Here is a 24,289-nt window from a genome sequence, read left to right as displayed (position 1 = left end):
TCGTTTTCTACAGTGCATGTCTCTGCTTGCCATTGGAGTCAGGTTTGTCGGATATTGTGATGAATATGATAACAACCAATCTTCTATTATGGACTGATGATTCTTTTCTACTCATTGAAAGCAAGAATCGGCTGTGACAGAAATAGAAATCCGTCATTTTATAAAGCCTGCTATATGAGTGTACCTTCTTAAGACTTCGTAGCTTTTCCCCGTAGCGGATGTATCGATCGATCTGAGTTCTTCCTGCTTTATTATTGATTTTTCTGATCTTGTCGTGCTTTTGTTAACTCGGTTCAATATTATATATCAGTGTGACTTGAAGTCAAGTGCTAAATCCAAGAAAGCAAAATTACAAATGAATTCATTCGTTATGCAGTTGGTTTGATCAAAGTTTCGAGATTAAAAATTTGATTTGGTTTTATTTATTTGATTACGGTAAAACCTCAAAGGCTATCTGCCTAAGGGAAGGAATGCCTTCGTGGAGTACTTTCTAAAGGAAACTAGCTCGTGTACACGTTACACATGGGGAAAACCACAGAAAAAAAGCCCAATCAGTCGGCTGTTTCCCGGAACTCGAACCTAGGACCGAACTTCCAGTGTTCAGCGACTTCACCGCTCGGCCGATTTAAATGATTGGAATTTCACATAAATAATAATTTTATAATATAATATATTAATATAAATTTAATAATTTTTTCCGTAATTTGAAGCAAAAAAAAATTGGAAAGCAATAACTAATCGATTTGGAAACTCCTTTTATCGTAGTTAAATATTTTGTGCTTAATATATAGTTGTTTTTAATACATTACATTCTTTATTTCGTTTCTACATGCATTTTTGTTTATTTCGTTTCTACATGCATTTTTGTTTATTTCATTTCTACATGAATTTATGAGCTTATTCACTATTCTGAAAATGCTATGTAGTATTCTGTTTTGCAGTTTTACAAATGCATTTTTTTGCGATTAATTGCAGGAATTTGTACTTTAAATGCCCCATACATATGTGATTATGTATTAGCTTATTCTTTTCTGTATTTGGGTGTTAATGAATACATTTAAAAAAAATCGCTTTGAGGACAACGTAGTTTAGTTTCATGCATCAGATCGTGATTATTGTCTATGGATTTTCTCATGAAAATTTCGAGGAAACATCTTATTTCTTGTAAAACTGGTTGCTTTTGGCATGTTATTTTCATATTGGTTTGAAATATAAAGAATATGAGGGAGGAATCATTTAGACATCAAATTTTTTATAAAAAATTATGCGGATTATGGCAGGGCACACAAAGGTATCCGCTATGGTTAGAAATGCCTTCGAGGAGAACTTTTCGAGGGGAACTGGATCATATCAACATTACACATAGGAAAACGCTAATTCCTGTCCCGTTCGCCAATATTTAAACACTAGTCTAGCCATCAATGTTCAACGACTTTTGAGACATATTTTCGCATCTGTTGAGAAAAAAATGGAAAAATTTGGTTTTTGTTAAAATATTTTAAAATGTTTAGCTAGATGTTTAAACAAATGTAAAGTATGCTGTAAGTTTTAAAATGTGTAAACAAAAGAATCTTCGGGTACGCATTTTATACGTGTGAATTGTTTCATGAATTTTGATTATCTTGTTTATCAGCTTATGCCTGACCTTTATTTGCTTAAAAAGTATCGAATCCATTTAATGGTATTGCACCTGAACGTTTTCTTTCTGTTAAACTTTATCCTTCGTGCGCATTTCAAGTACCAGAAATGAAAGGCATTCTTCTATGCGGTCTTCTATTTTTTTATTGGTGTTTGTGAAATTCTTGTGTGACGTAAATGACTTTCATTTTGTGTTACTTAACAGGCTTGCCCGTTTAAACCCAGTAAATAAATTTACGTCTCCTTCTCCGGCAAATGGAAAAAACAAAACCAATTCTGACGTCTTCAATCAATCAATTCGTCGTTTTTATCAACCTGAAGAAAGTGGAGCACGAAAGAATTCTTTGCGAAGAATTTCTTCCGAAAGGTTACTTCAATATTACTTTTGATAAGAGATTCTCTGCTTCGAGCCAAAATATCATTAGATGGAAATGCCTTTTTTGCCGCTCTCTCTATATTTTTTTTTTAAAAAAAAGGGGGAAGGAAATATCTCTCTTTATCGACGGGACTCTTATTTTGCTAAGTTCCAACATCGGGCGTTCCTTACGTTTCCTACCCCTCTTTCTGCCTTTTAACATCTCTTTTTGTATAATGGCCAACCTGTTCCATTATCTGTGCTTATTCTCTTCTTCGAATTCTTCGAAGGAAGCTGGGTCCTCACTAAACCTGTGCGAAAAGGAAATGTTCTCGAGTAATTTCTTTATTGCGTCCATATATGATGTTTGTTACTGTAAATGGGCACCCCCGTCTTCCCCGTTTCTGCTGCTTATACATACCGTTCGTTTATCAGTAATGTGAAGCTTCCTGTCCCATTATGCCAAGAAATTTAATTTTTCATTTATTTTTAAAAAACTGCAGTAAGAATATTTGGGAGCTTGTGTTGGAGCTTGTGGGAGCTGCAGCACAATATTTGAGAGCTTGTATTGGAATTTCAAGAACAACTTTACGTTTTTTAAACTGGACTATTCATGATAACGCTTTAAATAAAAAAAAAGGAGGGGTTGCTTTGAGGAGGTGACACTGGGGTATTCCAGCATTTTTAATATAACTAGATCTCGCCTCTGATATTCGTTAATAGCTGTTTCATCCTTATACTTTTCAAACGTAATTTTTCGTAATAGTTGTATTAATTACACATCATACTGTCATATTTGAAGTAATGATGAGTTTGATCTTAATTATTTGATACCTTTTCTCGCGCTATATAGTTTTCTTTTCCTTGAAATAATATTTTTTAAAGGTATATAAAAGGTTTTGCCATAATTTTAAAAGACAGGTTTTTGCCGTTTAAATATTAAGTGTGAGTCGATGTTCTTCAAATGACATTAAGGGAGTGTGAAATTTTTAGCGATTTCATGTAGTGTTAATAAAAAATTGCATTGAGTAATTATCTTTATACAGTATGTGTTTTCTCAGATATTTCGTATTCTGGTGCTGATAAAGTATACCATTTGAAAGGCAGATTCATAAATTTGTTTTTTCCTATTCAAAACAACTACCTTTTCAGCAAAATATTTTTAATATCGATTATGCTTCCAGTTTTTTCACGAAGTAGCCATTTTTATTGAAAACGGGCAATTTCCTTATTTTTAAGAAGTATTATATCTGCGTTAAAATTCTACGCATTTTTATGCTTAATTACATTTAAATTTAACGCGTAATAATATAAATTTATCGTAAAAGTTTATAATAAACCTTTATATGAAAAATACACACCTGTTAATTTTCCGGAAGAAATAACAACAAATGATACTCATTTGTTTTGATAAATTGCAGCATTCAACCTCATATTGGCGTTAGTTTTTTAATTAAAATGAAAAGGTTGAAGGCTTCCAAAACACAAGCCAGTTACAAATATCGGTGTATTTCTGGATTGCCGAAATCTGCTGGCAATAAATTTGCAATTTTTGAGGTTGGTGAAGAGGGACCTCAGTTTTCTTTTGAATGGGTTTGAGTTTTTTTTTTTTCTGTTAAAAATGTCACCTATATAACGTTAATGTTGTATGTTTTTTTGTTAATTTTCCTTTTTTACAGTGGTGTGATCTTTAAATTATCGAATAATATCGCACTTTTTGTGTACTTGTACATATATACATATTGCTACTATATAGACACTTTACTCTCCCCCAAACTATTATCATATTTTACTCATTTTTTGGAGTAACAGTAATTTCAGATTTGTTTGTTTAAATTATCACAAAGTTTGTAAAATATATTCAGCATGTTGTTAAGGAATTCGAGTAATTTCAAATATGAAAGGTAAAAGTGGAGGTAAAGTACGTACACTTCATAACTTCCTTCTGAGGAACTTACGACTTACAAACAGGGGCTATTTTGATTGACAGGCATATAATGGTAAGTACAGTCCACTAGATTGTTATCTGCGCGGGCGAGTTTCCTCTTATCATTGTGCGCTTATTTCAGCCGTATGCTTTCCTCAGGCAGACATCTCAAATTATCTTGCGTTCAGAACTGTGTTGTATGATACAGTGGTCTAAAACTCGCGGCTTACGAATACATTACAGCTAGGCATTCGTTAAAAATACGGTGCGTATAGTTTTAGAGACAGAAAGGTATAGACTTGCTTATGCGCGCGAGAATGAATAGGCTGGGGACTAGGGTAAGGTGGAAGAATTTCCGACATTACAATCAGTAAATTTAGCTTGCTAGTCGACAGCCGGTGGCTCTTCAGTATTCTAAAATTTCCGGTTAAGCTTAAAAGTGAGTTATTCAGTGGTTAATTCAACATACCGAAATTACCTGAAATAAATAACAGTCTAAAATTAACCATTAAATGCATGCAAGTTACCATTTGGTAACATACGCGTATTTAGTTATGTAAATCAAATTACAACACAAATTTTAGCGTACTGCGTAGTAATTGCAATTGGATACATTACTATTTACGTATATAGATTTGAAAGTTTCGGTGTAATGGCACCACTTAATGGTGTAAAGCTCATTATTGTGAGTTGATGTGTAGGGTGTGGACATTATTTGTGTTTACGAATTTTTGATTTTGTGTCTGTTGATATTTTGATGTATTAATAGTTTTAAGATTGTTTGAACAAGTTTATAAGGTATGTATTATTACATAAAATTGTTATTACATATTTGCCTACCATAGTTTTTTTGTAAAAGTTAGTTTGTAAAATTAAAAATGTTTTTTTTTTTTTTTTTTTTTTTTTCAAAAATTGGAATAAAAAGTTAGTTTAGGTTTTTTTTTTTTTTTTTTTTTTTTTCCTCTTTTTTTTTTTCCTCCAGTATTTTCCCTGTTTTATTTGATATCAATTCTAATGAATTTTTTAACTTTAAAAATAAAAATAAAAATTCTTGCATTCAAGAATTTTTAATATTTAACTGTCAATGCGTTTAAATTACATAGCACCAGCAGAAATGTCTTGCAAGTACTAACCTCTAAAATTCAGACTGAAAATAAATGTAAATCTGAATTTTTGCTTTATTACTATTATTGTTTATGTATATTTTAATTAATATTCAGCGAGATTTAAAACTTAGTTAAATTTATTGTTATTTTTTAAAATGTTAAAAATTTACGCGGATGTAAATGGCATTAACAAGACCATAAATAACATATACGTATTGAGCAGGAGCCGTAATGATTTTAATTTATGCTTGTTCCCATATTATTAATTTTATAGCAACCGTGCTACACGGTTGTTGTTAAATGTGTAATGTTGTTGAAATGTAAAAATGTTGGTAATGTACGAAGACAGTGACTCAGTGCCAACAGTTTCACAGTTCAAGATGCAAAGGATATGTAAAGAAAAGAGATTGCCTAAATAAATATATGTTAAGTCTTTTAAAGAAAATCAATGAAATACCAACTTGAGATCTTTTAAAGCATTTAACTTTGTCGAATGAGATAAAGATAATAGAGAGATAAATAATGCTCAATATGACGTGTATTTCGGTTTATGCAAGCTTATCAAATATATATAATAAATAATATGTAGACTCGCAGTTACTTTTCTCTCTACTTTTTGAGTTTTGATAGCTTTTAGTGAGTTGTAAAGTTAGGGAGTAAATTTAACATCCGTCATGTATTGAATGACGGTTATAAAGGTAACATTTAATCGGCTTTTCGTCCTGCCGTTTGCTGAAAACTTGTTTGGAAACAGGTTTTCAGCAAAAGTCGAAATACGTTCCTCTCATGGGAGGTATTCGAACGATAGCCTTCGTGCAAGGTGAATGCAATTCTGCATGCTTCGTCTCGATACACCATCAATTGGGTATTCTTGTCTCTATAAGCATTATATTTAACTCAACATTAAGTGTACGAACTTTGCTTCCGATCTTAAGATGAGCTCGTCGATTTCGGATATATCAGCTCATTTTCCAGAAATGTTACTTACTGCATATTGCACGGGACAGGATCAGACCCAGATGATTATATCTGGTATGTGGTGGATGAAGTGGGCTTTTTCGGATGAGCTCAATCACAGAGAGGTGAAATCCAACCCTTATCAACTGCCAGACGCTAATGAATTCAAACAACATATGAACAGTAACTCAACTGTGATTCTTTCTGAAGCAGGCAAGGAAGGCTGGATTTCGGCATCTAAGATTGTGAGGAAAAGGTGAAACTAAATCATCATTCGGGGAAATAGATTAGCTATGTTCGAGGGCCAGAGCTACCAAGTAGACCAACATACATGCATACGATGTTCACGTGAACACTCGGCATCATCCTGCTCCTGTGCTGAGCATCGAAAAGCCGGAGGTGCCGGAGAAAACATGCCACAAACCAACAACTGAAGACCTCTGTCACATGTACAGACTTTACTACAGATGCTCTTAAGAAACAAGCCCTTAGAAGTCCCGTAAACAAGTACCCCACTTATTCAACAATTCTTGAAGGACACGCAACCTTACAAGATATTCAATAAATTTTCAAAGACATATAACTCAGATGCAACTTACAAGAATTTATCAAGCTCGCCGAGTTATCCAGAACTCGATTACAGAAGTTTAGGCTTGATCTAAAAGCAGTGAATTTAATGGAGAAAATGGACTATGAGAGTTCCATAACTTAAATTTTGCACTTCATGTCGGTGTTTAATTAGTTCTTCTGAGTCTTTTGCCACCTACAAAAGCTGCTTTCCCTGTGGCTGGAATTTTAAAGCTCCGATCATGCTGATGTCTTCAGCCAAACCTCCACGTCCGGTATCACTGTAAGACTTCACAAGGGATAAAGTGCGTTATTTTTATGTCTCTCTCTAATTAAATCCCTACTGAGGAACTCCCAGCAGGCCCCAGCATGGGTTATCTCGGATAACTGGAAAGCGCTATAATTTAGATACCGGAAAGCAACTATAACAAACTATTATCTGAGTATCCCCTCATGCTTTCTTGGAGTGCAGTGACCAGCACATCCTATCATCCAATGGGAGGTCTCCGATTCGATTGTCGACGAAAGTACGCTGTTTTTATTTTCCCCCTCGCAAAGTTCATATCTACAAATAACGACTTAGTATGTATGACTTAGTCGCGCTCGAACAACTACACTTGATATCAAATTAAAATGTGATAAACGATAACGCATCACTTTATGATCACGTAACTCACATCTGTGGAGAATCTCTAAGTTATACAAAGCATTTTTATGCTGTTGTTTGTAACTCATCTAGCTAGAACTTGTAAGGTCTTGGGCTCGAATTGTAGCAAGCACATGGTGTATTTTTCAAGATTCCTATTCAGAAATAACATAATTACTGTATAATTATATTTTTTGCATGTAGTAACAGTAATCTGTAAATTATGTTTAATGCATGGAATAGTGGTTGAAGTTACTTTGAATCCTCCGTTGTTTTCATTGCGTCGACGTGAGCCTCTTGCTAGCTATAAAACGTGAAGAGTTTATTTTTGATAGCTCTTGTTTAAATAAATCATAACAGCGTTGAATGTTAAGATCTAGGAGCCAATTATTTTAGCTCTCTTTAGCCAGATGGGAGGCAAATATATGTTGAAATTGCATGTCAGATAAAGCTGCGTTCAGGGATCCTTCGTGCGACGTCTTTTACGGCCGTTTATTTAGCATAGCGAGGAGAGTTCCGCTTCTGATAGGATGAGAAACAGCTTCCGAGGTAATGACGTTTTTCCGGAGTGCTCGTTTATGGAACATTTGCTGTTTCCTAAATAATTTGCGTCGCCTTCCAACGTTATCGTTTCTGGCGACGTGCACCTATTTTTCCCCTCTGCTTCTCATGGGAAGCTGTTGTCGTTATTTTTTATGCTACTTTATGGTACGTAAAAGCCGCGAATGTGTTTTTCGCAATGAAAAGAAATACCTTGAAGTAACGGGCATTTTGTGTTGGAGGAAACCTTTAAATATGTATTTGTGTTCGATCGACCTGACCTCCGCTTTGGATGGCAATCCCTGTTAATGAGTATGGCGTATCTGTCATATAATAAATACTACATTCTTTCTCTTCTTTGACATTTTATTTCAAATCAGGTATGGTTTGTTTGCCGTTTTCGGCTCGTTACCACTTTTAGATGGTTTCTAAGAGGACATTTCTGATCCCCTCGCCAAATGAATTGTAATTTCATTGTTTTTCACGCTGTGCTAAAAAGAAATATCTTGATGTGATTAGTTTATTAAAAACTTTCTATATCATTTTTCTCCTTTCATTACCAGATAACATTTGTATTGAAAGCATTTACTTTTTTTGTCGGCTTTTATTTTAGAGTACGTCATCTCGTATAATTATAATGTGACTGTTATGCAGTAGATACTGTTTATTTTGTTTTTTACTTTTTGTCATACCATTATGTAAAAAAAAAAAAAAAAAAAAAAAGGCTCCTTTCTCTTATCGAAGTGATTCATGATTTAACAATGGACTAATTTTAAATTAAGTATTTAGAAGTGATTTCTAATGTTTATCTGAAAGGTACATAATTTATTAACAACTTATGGGATTATAAGAAAAATACCTGCGTGTAGATGAATTTATACTGAAGAAAGCCTTTTTTTTAAACACGTATTTATGTCTTAGCGACCTCCCCGTCTTTTCAGATGGCAATCCGTAAAAATTCGTATTGAATAACAATTGAAGTACACAAAGTAAATTTAAATCAGCTCATCCTTTGCTGGAAGAAAGTTAATTCTTAGTTAATTTTACAGATTTTAATCACTGCGTCTCTCTTTGACGCAAGCCATAACTTTCAAGTTAATTAAATATTGTTCATTAAATATATAATTTCCATTTTAAAATTGGGAAAGCCATTTTAAGCAAATATTGATATAAACTTCTCTGAGTCATCCTAAGGCATAGTTCGGCTTTCTACGGAATGGTTTCTCTTTCTCCTGCATTTAGGGAACTCAAAATTTAACTAGAGCAAACAAGGTGTTGCAGGATTAAATAAAGGTAATTTCAGCGCATAGGTGTATGCGTGCCACATGACATTATTCCTCAAACTTCTATTCATCTTCTGTCCTTGAAAAAGTTTTAATTTCTAATAACGGATTATGGCAACGGAAGCGTTGAAATGGGGTAGAATCCAAGTGACGCTACCCCTCGAGATATAATCAGCTTGTAGGGATTTATATTTATTTTAAATAACCAATTTAATTTTACGTTAATTAGGGGATCCCCCTAATTGTCAATGCCAGAATATTTAAATTTGGTAGCGCGCGTGAAGTAATGCAAACTCTACCTTGAGAAGAAAAAAGTTTAAATACTGAGTTCTAGAAGGGAAAAATCGCCGTCACCTCTGTAGTGTGCACTTCTTTTTCTACAGTTATCGCTGGTTTACGTGGCATAACAGCTATTACTTTGGTGCCATTAGCTTTCGACGCGGTTTTAAGTAACAGTAGTTTCTGAGCCCTGTAGCGTGATTTCTACTACTTGTTAATATCTTCGAATTTTTATTTAAGTTCCTGTTATTTGAGTTACCGCCCGAGTGAGGCGTAGTGTGTTAGCGTCAAGTCGACGCATTGTGAATTTTAAAGAGTTTAATAAAATGTACTTTTCACCCTTGTCCTGTGTAGTTTCTAGATTCACTTCAGTTGTCACCTTAGAAGATGGACAAGTGGTTCTTAGAAGCTGATTTAAAAATTATAAAAAGTATGCTTTGTTACAAATTTTATAATATACTTGTAAACTAATGTCTATATATTTAGGCTCCACTAAGGCATAGTACAAGCCTGAACACGATGTAAAAAGCTAACAGGATAGGGAAAAGGTTAGTAGGACAACAGAGTTCCGCCATTCATTGTACAGACATTGTCCTAGCTCATTAAATGTATGGCTTTGGTTCAGTTTTGATGGAGAATACCCAAGAGAGCGTATCCCAGGAGAGGATTTTCGGCTGGTTTGTGAGTGCCCGCTCGCCTTACAGACACTATACATTTACAAACTATGCTTTCTCCAGGATTCGAACCCGGGCTCAAAGACAGGGTAAACGACATCGCTAAATTCTACACCGATCAAGCTGTGAAAAACTGTGACATAGTTCATGGAAACTGCGCCAGGTTGCTTGATTAACGAAGTCACTGTGCGTGTTATAGCTTGCTTGGCGCTGAGCATTTCGAAGTACTATCCGAAATAGTTGTTCTAGTCGAGATCATCAGATCCGGTGATGAGTCTGTACTACATTACATCAGGCACTGAAATACGTTTACATTGAAACATTGCATCAGGCACTGAAATACGTTTACATTGTTTACTCTGAAATACATACGTTTCTTTCACCGTACCTGCTGTATACCATCTTTCTGCTCCAAGCGGAAACTAAATACCACCGTTTGTTAATACTAAACGCAGTAATTTTCTTTGAAGCATTGATGACGGTTTCTTCTGTGCATCTGAGCTCAGCATAAGACGGCAAAATTTTAAATTAAGACTTTTGGAGCCTATTATCGTACAAAACATGACTGCACGTGGCAAAGGTGTTGCCATTTGCGATACAGCGGCATTTCGACGAAGGTCAATTATTTGTTCTGCAGTAAGATCCGCTAGACACTTGTCTATAGAAATCGGTGACTTGCTGAACTAATTTCAGCTTTTTTCTGCCAGTAGTAATTTGAATGGATGTGAAGATATCATGTGTCTTTTATATTGTCCGTCGGTTATCATTGCTGCCGTCTTAATGTACTTCGGAAGACCGGGCAGAAGACCAAAGCAAAGATTCAACCTGGAAAAGACTTTCTTAATTTCCGCAAACTGGAGATATTACATTGCCTTTTAAAGGTCTGTATGAGTGAAATTTTCCGGCTTTTAAGTGATCGTATGAATGGAATTTTCTCCTGCTCGCTATTCATGTTAGTAGTGCATTCAAGTAGTTATTGATGTAGTGCAAATTTCCTACATTGCAGTTTTCTAATGTTCAATTTTCCCTTAGGTGAATTCTCTGCTAACATATCTACTAGAATTTTTCCTCATTTGCTGTACATCTTTTAGTTCTTCGCTTTCCAACTATCGATACGAAATACACAGAAGATTTTAATGCATTTAGACACACGTCTTCAAGTCTAAAAAAAAAAAATCTTATCTGTTTTCATAGATGTGTTGCTAGCTTTCAGATGTACTGAGTTTTGGAGGTGTTTTTGTATTTGGCTTTTCACTTTGTGCGTGCACTGTCAGAATTTAGTCCCCCCCCCAATGGTTTGAAGAAATGCCTTTCGTTAGCAAATCTTTCATGTTGGTTTGATTTAGTTGGTTATGGGAAAGCACACTAGGGCTATCTGCTTAAGAAAGGGATACCTTCGTGGTGGACTTTCCGAGAGAAATTGGCTTGTATACACGTTACACATGGTGAAAAACACGAAACTACCATCCAGCCAGTCCGTTCGCCTGAAATCGAACCCAGGTCTGAACTACTAGTATTCAGCGATTTTCCCGCTCGGCCGCTGGTGGGCGTCTTCTGTGTTGTCTTTAGCTTCAAACCATCCGCACTTTAATTTGGAGATGTTCCTGTGATATATTAATACAAGGTTTTGTTTCCTTCACGATTGTAGATTCATTTACTTTAATTTGATAATTTAATTTCGGTGTATAATCTGCAACAGCTATGGTTTCGTGGATAAAATAATTGCTTCATATTCTTTGATAGTTCAGGGTTAAATGTATAGTTTTCATGTACAAGTAATCAGTTTACTTTGGGATCATCGGCCTATTCTATTCGTTGTCGTAAATTGGCTTCAGTCTGTGTACAATCACATGAAATGTTGCCAGTCTGTTATGCTACGGACATGGCAGATATCTCCGAAGACTATCGTTGTTACATAATTTTTTTATTGTGAAAATCAAGCTCATTACTGTTGGGAAATACTATAATTGTCATTTGAAAATAGTAACTTATTTCCGTACCTGAATCTTTAGGTCAGATTGTACAGAGTTTTCATTACATTCCCTCTTGCTTTTAAAGAAAATTCATTACATTCTTGCTTTTAAAGAAAATTCATTACATTCTTGCTTTTAAAGAAAATTCATTACATTCTTGCTTTTAAAGAAATTTCATTACATTCTTGCTTTTAAAGAAATTTCATTACATTCTTGCTTTTAAAGAAATTTCATTACATTCTTGCTTTTAAAGAAAATTCATTACAAATTACTCTTTTAGGGAGATTTCATTACATTCCCTCTTGCGGGATTTAGTGGTGTAAGTTCTTAGCTCTTTCAGCGCAAAAGTAGAAGATTGGTGGTTTGAATCCTGGTGAGGTCGTGATTGATTTTTCACGTTTCCCATTTTTAAAACGTGATAAATCTCTATTAGCTAATTAATACTGGTTATTAACTATTATATAGATTACTTGATAGAGGAACTGCAGCAGCGTTAAGATTTTGCCGTAGAATTATGCGGAATGCGAGGAATGCGTATCTCGGTGATCTATGCAAATAATCTCAAATTCAAGTTGGTCATGCGATTAGTGAATGGATGAAAATGATATATTTATCATTTTCTTTTGCTCACGGAACCCTCATTTTTATGCCTCTGAGAACCGAGAATTTTTTTATTTCCCCCCAGAATGCTAAGTTGAAAAAAAAAAAAAAATGCTTGGGGACGATGTAAGGTATTTCTCCCGGCTTCGTGGTGTAGTGGTCTGCTCGCTCAGCGCGTAATTGAGAGGCCCGCGGTTCGATTCCCGGCGAAGGCGTTGCTTCTAAAAAAAAAAAAAAAACCTAATGTCTCTACAGTGGCACCCGAACTAAAAAAAAGGGTGTTGGATAATAATTCTCCTCACCCAGGATTTGGCGATTGGGTCCCCTAAAAACCCCAGTCACCCTTTAAAAGAGGGAGTATGTAAAGTATTTCTCCCGCCTTCTAAGCGAGCCTTCGTGGTGTAGTGGTCGGCACGCTCAGCGCGTGATTGAGAGGTCCGCGGTTCGATTCCCGACGTTGCTAATTTTTCATGACTCCTGCCTCCACACACACACACACCAAAAAAAATAAATAAATAAATAAGGAAAAAAAAAAGAAAAAAAAATGTCTCTACAACGTCACTGAAAAAATTCTCTTCAAACTGATTAATCGTCATATGACAGGGATTTAATTTTAGTTTTACCTACTGCTGACTGGTCATACCGTTGTATTGCAGCTGAAATATGCAAACATACAACGATTTTGCATTTTGCACAGTATTTGGAGATGAGCTATTGAGCTATTAAAGAACGAAAGCAAATCATGATAAAGGGTAAAGATGAATCTAGACGAATAGCAGAACGCTAGAATAAACTTATCTAAGGGCATGCAGTGATTGCCCTACAATCCATTATCTGACCACGTTTTGCAAAGTGTGCGAGGAGCTTTGAATCATCGAGAATAATTTTCCGAAGATTGGCCGAAAGTGACTGCCACTTAGCCGTGTTTACAAAGACTACCGTTGATGCAAACCCACCGACGTGGAAGATAGCAATGATGTCGAGACTAAGCTCTTTGATGTAAAGTACGTGTTGCTGATCTCACTGTATATTCGGTCACGCTAGTTCATTACATTCTTGGAATTCAAGGCACTTACTTAAACATAGATTCTTTGTCTATATATGTCAGTTTTCATCGCATTCTTCCTCCCTGTACATTTTTTCCTATCAGGTAGTGTATGATTTTATAAAGAACAATCATTTATTTCTTGAAATATATGAAAGCCTTATTTATGTTTGTTGTTTGTTTTTAACTCTATAAACAAAATATACATGAACCCTCTCTAATCCCCCCCATACACACATAGAGGAGAAAAATTAAATTCATAGCATCATTTATGAATGGAATGGCATATTTTAAAAATAATTGCTTGTTATTTCGGGATTTGAGTTGTAAAGTAATTATACGTTTTGCATAAATTCAGTTTATTTGTTATCGTTTTATTATCAGTCTGTGGCCGAGTAGTTAAGACCACTGAACACTTCTGGGTCGTCCTGGCGAATCCCAGGCGAACGGTCATGGTTGGTTTTCTCCATGTTCAAAGTGATTACAGCTAATTTCCCTCAGAAAATCGTCCATGGGGTTAGTCCTCTTAGGCAGATAATCCTAGTAAAATTGCTGTACTAAATAACCTATTATCAGTGCGCTTAATGAAATAGGATATATACTGCAGCCTGTCAAAATCTAGTTTGTTCAAGCAATGAGTGTAGAAATAGTCTATGAATTTAAACTCAACTAGTGTGGTTTGGCGTAAATGATTTTAAGATGGTATATGACATAATAATTACGCTATTCGTTATTTGAAAGCTTCCTAGATTCCTTTATGTAAACCATTTATTATTTGACTTGATCTAACTTTTTTTTGCAGTCTTTTGACGCTGACCTATTACAGGTCCCTAACTTAGAAAGTCAAGTATTCACAATAGTCCCATGAAGGATGTAACGCTTAAATAACAAATTATAAGAGTTACGTTCAAAGTGCACTGTGTCAACGGAATCTGAAGTGCCATTATCTGAGATCCGCAGAGCTCTTCTAGCGCTCTTCACATGAAGCGTAGAATTATTTTTAACTATCCGACAAACACTTGCAAATTTTTATTCATTCATTCGGCTATTACAACGTTAAGTGGTTTTTGCGTTTATTTACCCGGCGTTATATTTAGATTTCTTGAAGTAAATATTCGTTTGAAGTACCTGACGAGTGAGAATTTTTGTACGAAGTGATAGATGTATTTTTTATGTAAGTTGGGGTCATACCGTTTGGGGATGATAATTTGTTACATATTTTGATTACGGAACTTTCAGGCCATGTTTGATTTTGAGTAATTCTTGTGGTAATGTGAGCAAGTATTCCATTAGAAATTTCTCCACAAAAGCATCCTTCCTGCAGTGCTGCAGACAGATATGGTTTCGTGGGTACGAGTGACATTTCTTCCTCTATTCTCAATGGATTGTGTAATAAAAGCAGAATTGCCATTTCTCCCGATTTCTGACCATACTCCCGCTAGCCTGATTTGTAATATATTTCTTCCGACTTTCTCTTATTTTAAAAATTTCTCACGATTTTTATGTAGCTTGGCTTAATATTTCTTCTTTGCACCCAAAAAAGTGATTTTGGGCGTCTGAAAACGTTTTTTTTTTTTTTTTCTCTCTAGATACGTGCATTAATGTTTGTGAAAACTGTGAAAACTACAGCACCATGAAGGAATTACGCAAATTGAACCAAACTTAAGGAAATGTAAAGAGAGAAGACATGCAAATGATTAGAATTACAAAGCGATTGCGCATGCGTTGAATGAGACCACCCGCTTGTTCCATGTATATGTTACGGTGAAACACCGAAATCTGGAGAATGTCGACTTTCACCAGTGAATGTCAACATTCACATAGTCGCTTAATGTATGTCCAAAATATTTTCCAAATACTCTTATTTCTGACTTACACCGGTAAATGTCGACATTCACCATGTACTAATGGTGAATTTTGAATATATACGTAAGAATATTATATTTTCTTCTCCGTAATTCAGCCCCCCCCCGAAAAAAACGCACTTTAGACTTAAAATAACTTACGATCATAAAAACTTAAAAACTTAAAACACACAGTATATTCAAAATGAGAAAGGAAAATAATAGAAGTAAAAAACTTACTTAATTATACAGTACGTTCTAAATGAGAAAATAAAATAATAGTAATAAAAACTTACTAAATTATGTGATTCAAATCTTATTTATTGCAACAACTTAAACTATTATGATACTTTTAATTGTCGACTCCTCTCTTTTCGACCTACACCAGAGCAACGTTGAATGTTTAATTAGTGGTCACTATGCCTTGTCAGCAACGGAGGGTGCCATGCCAACAACTAAACGGAGTAGGGTGGATTTTCGTATCGAGGAATCTCTATACGAGTTACCGATGTTTCATATCGAGCAATACGAATTGTATTTGGAAAAAAAAAATTTTTCTGTTGAAACAAAGAGTTATTAGTGCAAAATGCCTGTTCTCTGCCTTTTTACTGGAACACAACCTGCCACTCAATACATCCGCTGATGCTGTTGAGGCTTTTTTAGAAAAAAATTTTCCCAGTACTAAAATCACTAAGAAATACTCGAGTGCAACGAAAAAACAGCTGCAGTTGTAGCAGAAATGGGTTCAAGAAATTGGTATGAAAAAATAAATCTTCAGTTTTTGGTTGCATTAAAATGCTCCATTCTGCCTCGCTACGGATGGAAGCAATAAATACTGATGTAAAAACTGTATTCAGTTGTTGTTTCTTTTTGTTAATCCAGAGTCTTCAGAAATTTAGTGCAGTTTACTTTCTGTCCCCGCTTTAGAAGGAAATTCGACAGTCTTCATATATAACACAACTTATTATTAAAACTTTTAAAAAAGTGCAATTTCTTCAGGGTAAACTTAGTGCCAACAATGTACCAGGAATGGTAGGCTTGAAGACTGATGCTGCAGGCATCTTTAAAGAATAAAATTCAGATTTGAAAATTATGAATTGCACCTGTCATCTCTTAAATTTGGCAGTTGGAAAAGGGTCGGCTTTTTTGCCAATAAGTGTGGATGAACACATTGTTGATATTTATTACAATCCTGGAAAGATTGCTGAAAGGAAGGAAAAATTGAAACAAGTCTGCGTAATACTGAAATAAGAAGAAATATGAATTATGTATGTACACGCTGGTTAACTTGGAGAAATGTTTATGGGTCTAGGACTTTTCGCCGTCGCCATTTCACCGTGGCCGTTTCGCCGTCAAGACATATTTTTCTTTACATGACTGTATTTTATCTTGCCGTATTATACTCGTATTAAATTTATTTAGTTTAAAAATTCTGTTTAGCTTTTGTATACTTATGGTTGCTTTTAATATCTATATAGTTATTTACAAGTATGAGATATAAAAAATTACACATAGGTAGTTGGAAAATTATGTCAGTATCAAAGAGAACTGGGGCTAAATTTCTGATAAAACAGAAATTATATTATCGAATCTAAAATTATTCTGTTACAATATTTACATGATTCGTCCAAATTTCTTGAAATTTTAATCGGCTTGTTCAGATAAATCACTCGTACAAGCAAGCAGTACACATTTGTATGAAATCTGAATGGAAAACGGAATTAATTTCTAATCTTGTCAGCACCTCTTAAAATTAATATGTCATGTCAAAGTGTTTTTGTATAAAACTGTACACAAAAACATTTTAGGTATTATTTTATACAAAATGTTTATTAAATTAAATTATTAAACTAAACAGAGTTATTAATTTAAATTAACTTAATATAATACGGCAAGATATAATACAGTCGTGTAAAGAGAAATATGTTTTGACTGCGAAATGGCCCCGGCGAATAGTCCCATACACAATGTTTATCTAAAATCCTCGACCAATGGAACCCACTTCTTACACTTTTTAAGGAAGAAGTAAATGCGTCTAGAGTCAAGTTAAAAGGCTTTGTTGAAAATTATAAAATACCTTAAGTAGATGTAAGTTATTACTTCTACTGTTAAAAGTACATGCGAGAAACATTAAGTAATTCCTGAACCTGCGAAGAATTTAATTGGCATAGCTCAAAGTAATACTGCAAAATGTAACCGTAAAGTTCTCCCAAAACAAAATTATCCCAAAATAATTAAAAAAAAAACGATGTACGAGGGGCACATTTTTCGATTATTGTAAGTTTATTTTGTGAAGAACAAATATTTTTGTTTTGGTCTTCGGACCTATACAAAGCTTTTCCTGCTTTGTACGCTCCATTTTTCCATCACTCGATTTCCATAACACAATTCTACAATGCAGATTTACTTTAATTCATGATTTGCAATCAGTTACTAGTGAGCTGGTTAAAATATTATATAATGATTAAGGAAATTGATTAGAGCATTTTTTTTTATTATTAGAAGGTACAAGTGATAAAACTGTTTTTTTTTTACATGTAAGTATTTTTGCATTATTTGCATTTAAGAAATAATAATTGAATTTTCAGATATTAATTAGTTACTATGTAAAGTTAATTATTAAAAAATATTTTTCTGCTTACATATTTTTATTATTTAAAAAATGTTTTTGTCGCTGAGAAAATTCGCCTGATTTTTGAGTGTCGTAGTTTCTGCTATGAACGTTGTAAATACTTCTTAAATTAAAACTAAACGACAATTTCCTTTATTGATCTGTTCCAGCAACTAACATACATAAATCAGTTTAACTCATCCGTCTGTTGTTTATTGCTTAGCAACGAATTACTTGTGATTGCAGATGCACTGGAGAGTTAATAATTTAAACTTTGATTTCTTGAAAGAAATGTTTCTCGCTGTGTATTAGGGCGATGGAAAATGTTGAGTCAGAAATTTCCTCACAAATAGGATTTCATGTGACAAAAAACAGGGTTATATTTGAGTTTATAACAGTGTCAGATTCTGTTGCTTATCTCATGTAGAAGCAAACTAATGACGAAAACGTCGTCTTTAACTACTGTCATTTATTATATTTTAGAGTTAAGATAAAATTTTATGAAATGCGCATCAGTCGCTTTTTTTTTGGGAGGGGGGTATTTATTCCTCTTAGTTTTAAATTCAGTAACACTTCTGCACACTTATAAAGATAATTTCAAATGAAACTGAAACATTATATATCTAATTATCAATTCTAATCTGCAATTCGAAGACTGGAAAGCTGTGAGACCCAGGAATTCAAGATTTCCACGCGAGGGACTCAAGTGTCCAAGTAGATCCGATATAATCTACTAGTGATCCAAAATTCCTCTGCATACGAAAGATGAGTACATAAAATCAGTTCAAATATTTCAACGGAAATGAACAGGGCAAGTGCAGATTACCATCATAAGATTCTGGTCTCAATGAAAATTGTTATAGTGCCTCTATGTATCTACGGGAGGTTCAGAAGCTTGTTCTCCATGTGGTCGTTTAAGTTATTTTGCGTTCAGTTGTTGCAATCACTTATTTTTTTCAGCAGGGGGGAGGGTAATGCATCTGTTTAAATATCCCTGCACATTTTTTTCCGTTATCATTCTCTAGCGCACTTGATAACATAATATGCATTAAGCTATTATGTTATATATTAAGCATATATTAAGCATAATATGCATTAAGCTATGCAAAGAAAGATGACTTCGAGGAGGATTTTGTAATGAAAAAATTGCTCGTACTTGGCTTTACACATGTGGAAAACCACGAAGATGCCCGAAACTAACCCCAATATGAGGATTCGAATCTGGGTGGAAAAATCAGCGTTTAGAGATAATAAGCGCAACGCAAGTTCAGAAATAATTATTGTTGAAACTGTTTTTTTCCGAACAGTGTAATGTTAGTGAGTACAATTATCACCGGTAATATATTATATAGTTTCAGAATATTTACGTAAAATATGCAAATTTGGCTCTCCTACAGAACATTACTAAAGTAACTCCAATGATCTATGCATGGAAAAAAAGCGTAGTTAGAGCGTTTTAAAAACAAGCCGGATTGCCTTCGATTTACGGTTAAACTTTTTTATGATGTTGACTGAGAGTGTATAGCTCAGGGTTTCTTAAAACTTTTCAGGTGTGGGGGCTCCTAATATTTACGAAACTTTTGTGGGATCCCATAAGGCATTGCGCAAATCCGACACACGCGTGAGTGAAACTATCAGTTTCTTCACTTGTACTGTAATACACTATTGCAGTTTTAGGTCATTGACTTCAATTTTTAAAGTAAAATGAACGTTTCTATTATATATATAAAAAGTGCGTCGAAATGTTTTCGTTTTTTCTTTGTCTGAATTGTCTCATCTTTTTATCTATTTCAGATACATTATACAAAAATATTTGTTAATTATAAAATTATTATAATTAGTTAAAGAAATAAAAATTGCTAAATTTTTAGCGACCCCCCCCCTACTGCAAGTCCCGCGACCCACAGTTTAAGAAACTCTGGTATTGCTTAAAGTTAAAATCCTTTTGCTCGACATTTTGACGCGACAAGATCTGCTTTGTCGTTTTATTCATATATGTGTTGTCTGCTTCGGATAATTTATAGAGAATATTCCACTTCACTAATGTGAAATGCCATTCGTGGTGGTGATTCTATGCTAAGTAATTTTAACTTCTTGACCACTGAGTAGCGATATGTGCGTAAGCAGTTCTGATAGTTTGATTTCATAAAATTGAAGTCTCAAAGAGTTGTTTCAGAAAGTTATATTGCCTCAACGTTCTAGTGAGGCATACTACGCTGATATGCTATGCTATTTCGGATTTAGTTTCTAAAAAGATGGCATCTGTCCTTCTGCCTGGAGATGCAAATGAAATGTCAGAGGTTTTTTTTAAAACTTACTTACTTCTGGACTTGCGACTTCTTCGTTTGAACTCTTTCTAAGGCTGAAATTAATAAATTCAGCCCATGTTTTCCGTGAGTTGAGATGGGAACAAAATTGCAAATGTTTGTAGCGCACCGAAATAACCTCTGTTTTAATAATACATAATGAAGGGGAATGATCACTTAAACGCTAGCATTACTGCAGTAATTTCTCTGAATTATCCTGTGCAACGATCACTTTTTTTTTTTTTTATATAGCGACGTTTCGATTTACTACGCGTGTAATACAGTTTACTTTCTTAAACTACTGTTTTCTTGAAATAGTGAATTAGAAACTCTTCTTGAATAAGTTATAAAGTAAGCGAATCTTCAAAAAATAAATTATTTAATATAAAGTAGTGTCACAGCAAACTGTCTGCCCCTGAAATTGAAATAAAATATTTCTGTGCTGAATCATTAATGTTTCACCGTCTGAGACGTTGATAGTGAGGTTTCAAGAAAAAAGTAGAAAACATTAGCAGCTGGCAAGTACGTTATGCGGCACTTTTGTAGAACTATTGAACTCGCTTATATCCTTTATGTGCTCTCTTCTTCCGTCTTGGACAAAAACTATTGGTGCCTGAAAGAATAGAAATAATGCTGTGAAATTTTGTTATAGTTTGAAAGAAAGGCTAATAGTTAATTGTCTCTAAATTATTTTAAGTTTGGGATATTAATAAATTTATGTAATTATTACATGTCAGAGTTGAAATATATACCTCATAGTTCATAAAAGATAATCATAAAAATCGACTCATTAATGAAATAAAAGACTTGTTTAAAGGCTGAAGGAAAACATATTGTTAAATAACACTGGGTAAAACACGCAGTGGAATTGTCGGAAATGAAAGAGCGGACACCCTTGCTAAAATGGCGGCACTTGGGGATGGGACCGATAATTTTGATATTCAAGAAAAAAAGACCATCGATGAAATGGAAAACTGTATTTATACAGAATGGAATATTTGCTGGGAATTGTCTAATAAGAAAAAAAAATAAATAAATAAAAAAGAGTTCGTGAAAAATATAAAGTTTAACAAGAAGATGAATATTATAAATAATGCTGATGTAAATCAGGTAGTGACTAATCATGGGCGTTTCCCGGCTTATTTTAATCGGTTCCATCTACAGAATAATGATAAATGCTTAATATGTGATAAGTTTGGGGACGCCAGGCACTTCGTCGATGAATGTACGCTTACCCGGAGTGCAAACGAGAAATATAGAAAGAATTTTAAGGAAGATTTTAAAAGGAACTATTCAAATTTGAAAGATTTTGCAGAGAAAATGATGAAGATTATAAACACGAACAAAGATAGAATTGGAATTCGGCACTAAGACTCAGAATTTATACGTTTTTTCTTTCATATTTGGCAGATCAGCAAAATCATTTACAAGTAAAATTCTAAAATAGTCGGCGAAATTCTGAACTGAAGTATGAAGTTAATTGAACTACCTGGTTCTCGGTGTTATGCAGGCTTGCCCACCATTTTTGTAAAAATGGCTCCTAGGATCTCAAAAATGCGTTTCACAGAAATTCCCAAAATGTCGCCGAGTTGGCGAAAAGTCGCCAAAGATCACAAACTCAGCGACAAATATTATTGCTGAAGTCCACCAAGAATCTTTCTGTCCATATCTCCGCTTTTCGTTGTTATTTATAATGTTGTTGTTACTATTATCCCATTGGGCGCTTTACGGAAAGGAAAGATGCTCCATGGAGGACCTTTTAAGGGAAATTTGGCTCGTATCCACGTTACATATGGGAAAAACCACAAAAACGCCCATGCATCCAGCCCATTCAATGGAACTTGAACCGCGGACCAAACTACCAATGAGTAGCTTTTACACTCGGCTGGCGCTTTTAATTGAGCTCTGTTAAATTCAAACCTCAATCGGTTTAGAAGCATAAAGCTCTTTGCAACACAATAATCGAAATAAAAACTTACAAGCAAAATAAATGGTCAGAAATTTGATCAAACTAAAATATATAATGAAATGCTGTCACAAAATGCATCGATTAAACGGAAACATTGTAACACTACAGAAACGGATAAAATCCAAAATACAGGCACAGGCTTGAAGCAAAGGCAGCACTTATGCATTCCCATACATTCATTAAGTATCGCCTTGTCTGGCTAACTGTTAAATTTTCAGCACAGTTTTGCGGGCAAATATTCGAAAGGTGGTCCGAGGGCCTCCCACTTCTCTTCCCCTACCAACAACTACTCGAGAGGAGTTTTGGATCACCGTGTATTTTGATTGCTCTTTTCCGCACGTAGACTATATTCCTTGTGCGTGCAAACATCCATGCCTTCTCTGTGATTATTCAGCGTCAGTAACCAATGTACTGTCTAGGCGGCAGATCCAAATTGCAGTCGAACACAAATGTTTACATAAACTCACAACAATAATATAAAAGTCTTAAACGTATGTGTTTAGGTTTTTCGCTGTTATTTCTTGCTACCAATAATAAATAAATTTATAAAAGAAAATTTTAATATTAATAGAAACATTTAAGCTTCGTAATTGTAAACTATATTCATTAGAAAACGAATAAAAATTAAGTAGATTAAAGTCTACTTTTATTATTTTTTTGAATAAAACATACGGTTTTATTCAAGTAAAAATAAATATTCATTTATTTAAAATAAATATTCATTTATAAAAAATATGGGAAACATAATCAGAAAAAGTTAAATTCAATACAATTATAAACTGCGTTATGTTGCTTAGCAAATGATTAAAATATTAAGAGACTAAATAAAGCTGTCATTTGTTTTCTGAATAACCTAATGGATCAGGTTGTCAATAATATATCTATCTCATTATGACTGAATACGAAGTGGAAGGCTTCGTGTATTCATATGTCATACAAATGGGATAATCTGTTCTCCTCGGGATACTATTATTTCAAATGCTTTGCGTTGTCAATGAAAAAGCCTCCCCATTGTCTTCCGCATTTACACGTCACGAGATATGTCTGAACTAAGAGATGCTTTGATGAAATATGCATAGCGATTGAATTCAACTTTGAATGGTCGGTGTAGTCAGCCGATTATGAATCTGTGCCATTTGATATTTAATTATGTCGTTGCGGGGAATGGTACGATCGTTCATCATCTAATTGTCATCTCGTCGACCTGTGTTAGAAATACGTTGACAGAGTGCAGTAGATGATAGCATTTTCCTTTTTTGATAATTAATAATGTACCTTTCGAATAAAATTCACTTTATATATTTGATACTCATATGACTATTAAATGAAGCTATTTATTTATATATTTGATACTCATGACTATTAAATGAAGCTATTTATTTATATATTTGATATTCGCCTGATTTTTAAATAAGCCAAGGTGATTTATGATTTTTCTTTAACTACCTTTGATGAAAGAGGTAATATTTAATGTTTCTATTTTTTCCCCGATGATATAAAAAAAGAATCCTTCTTCTAACAAACGAATGCAATGTACATCTGAGTTTGTAAAATGGTTGATACATTTTGGAATATAAATTCTAAATACGGTTATTCAGAATTAAGTTTTTTACGAAAAGGGTCTTGGTGAACTCAGTCCCTGTATGCAAACTAATGGTTTTGTTATTTTATCAACATACTCAGCCGAAAGAAATGTTTGTTAATTTGCAATAACATTTTAATACATCTACATTAATTAGCATTTTGTATTTTTCGGAACTTTTCCTCTTTTCTTCTTTTACAGTGTATAAATGATTTGACTTGCTATTTTTAAAAAGCGTATAAGTGGTCAAGCAAACAAGATGCAACTAAATAAAAAAAAAATGTAAAAGTAATAAAATTAAATGAGATTAACATATAAACAAATAAGATAAAATTTCGTAACCTGTTAAATCTTTAAAAAGATAAATCTCTGAATTGCTGCATCAAG

At 34.0% G+C, this 24,289-nt stretch overlaps 1 protein-coding gene across 10 annotated transcripts in view; it reads left to right on the top strand.

Moving 5' to 3' along the window:
- p120ctn (adherens junction protein p120) overlaps nt 1-24,289 on the top strand; it is a 443,159-nt gene that overhangs the window by 209,620 nt on the left and 209,250 nt on the right. The window lies entirely within an intron of this gene.

Source organism: Stegodyphus dumicola, chromosome X1, assembly GCF_044657685.1.
Source record: "Stegodyphus dumicola isolate Sdum_Otavi_A_Nest chromosome X1, ASM4465768v1".
NCBI lineage: Eukaryota > Metazoa > Arthropoda > Arachnida > Araneae > Eresidae > Stegodyphus > Stegodyphus dumicola.
Note: the sequence above shows the minus strand (reverse complement) of the source record. Positions and strands in the feature narration are given on the sequence as shown.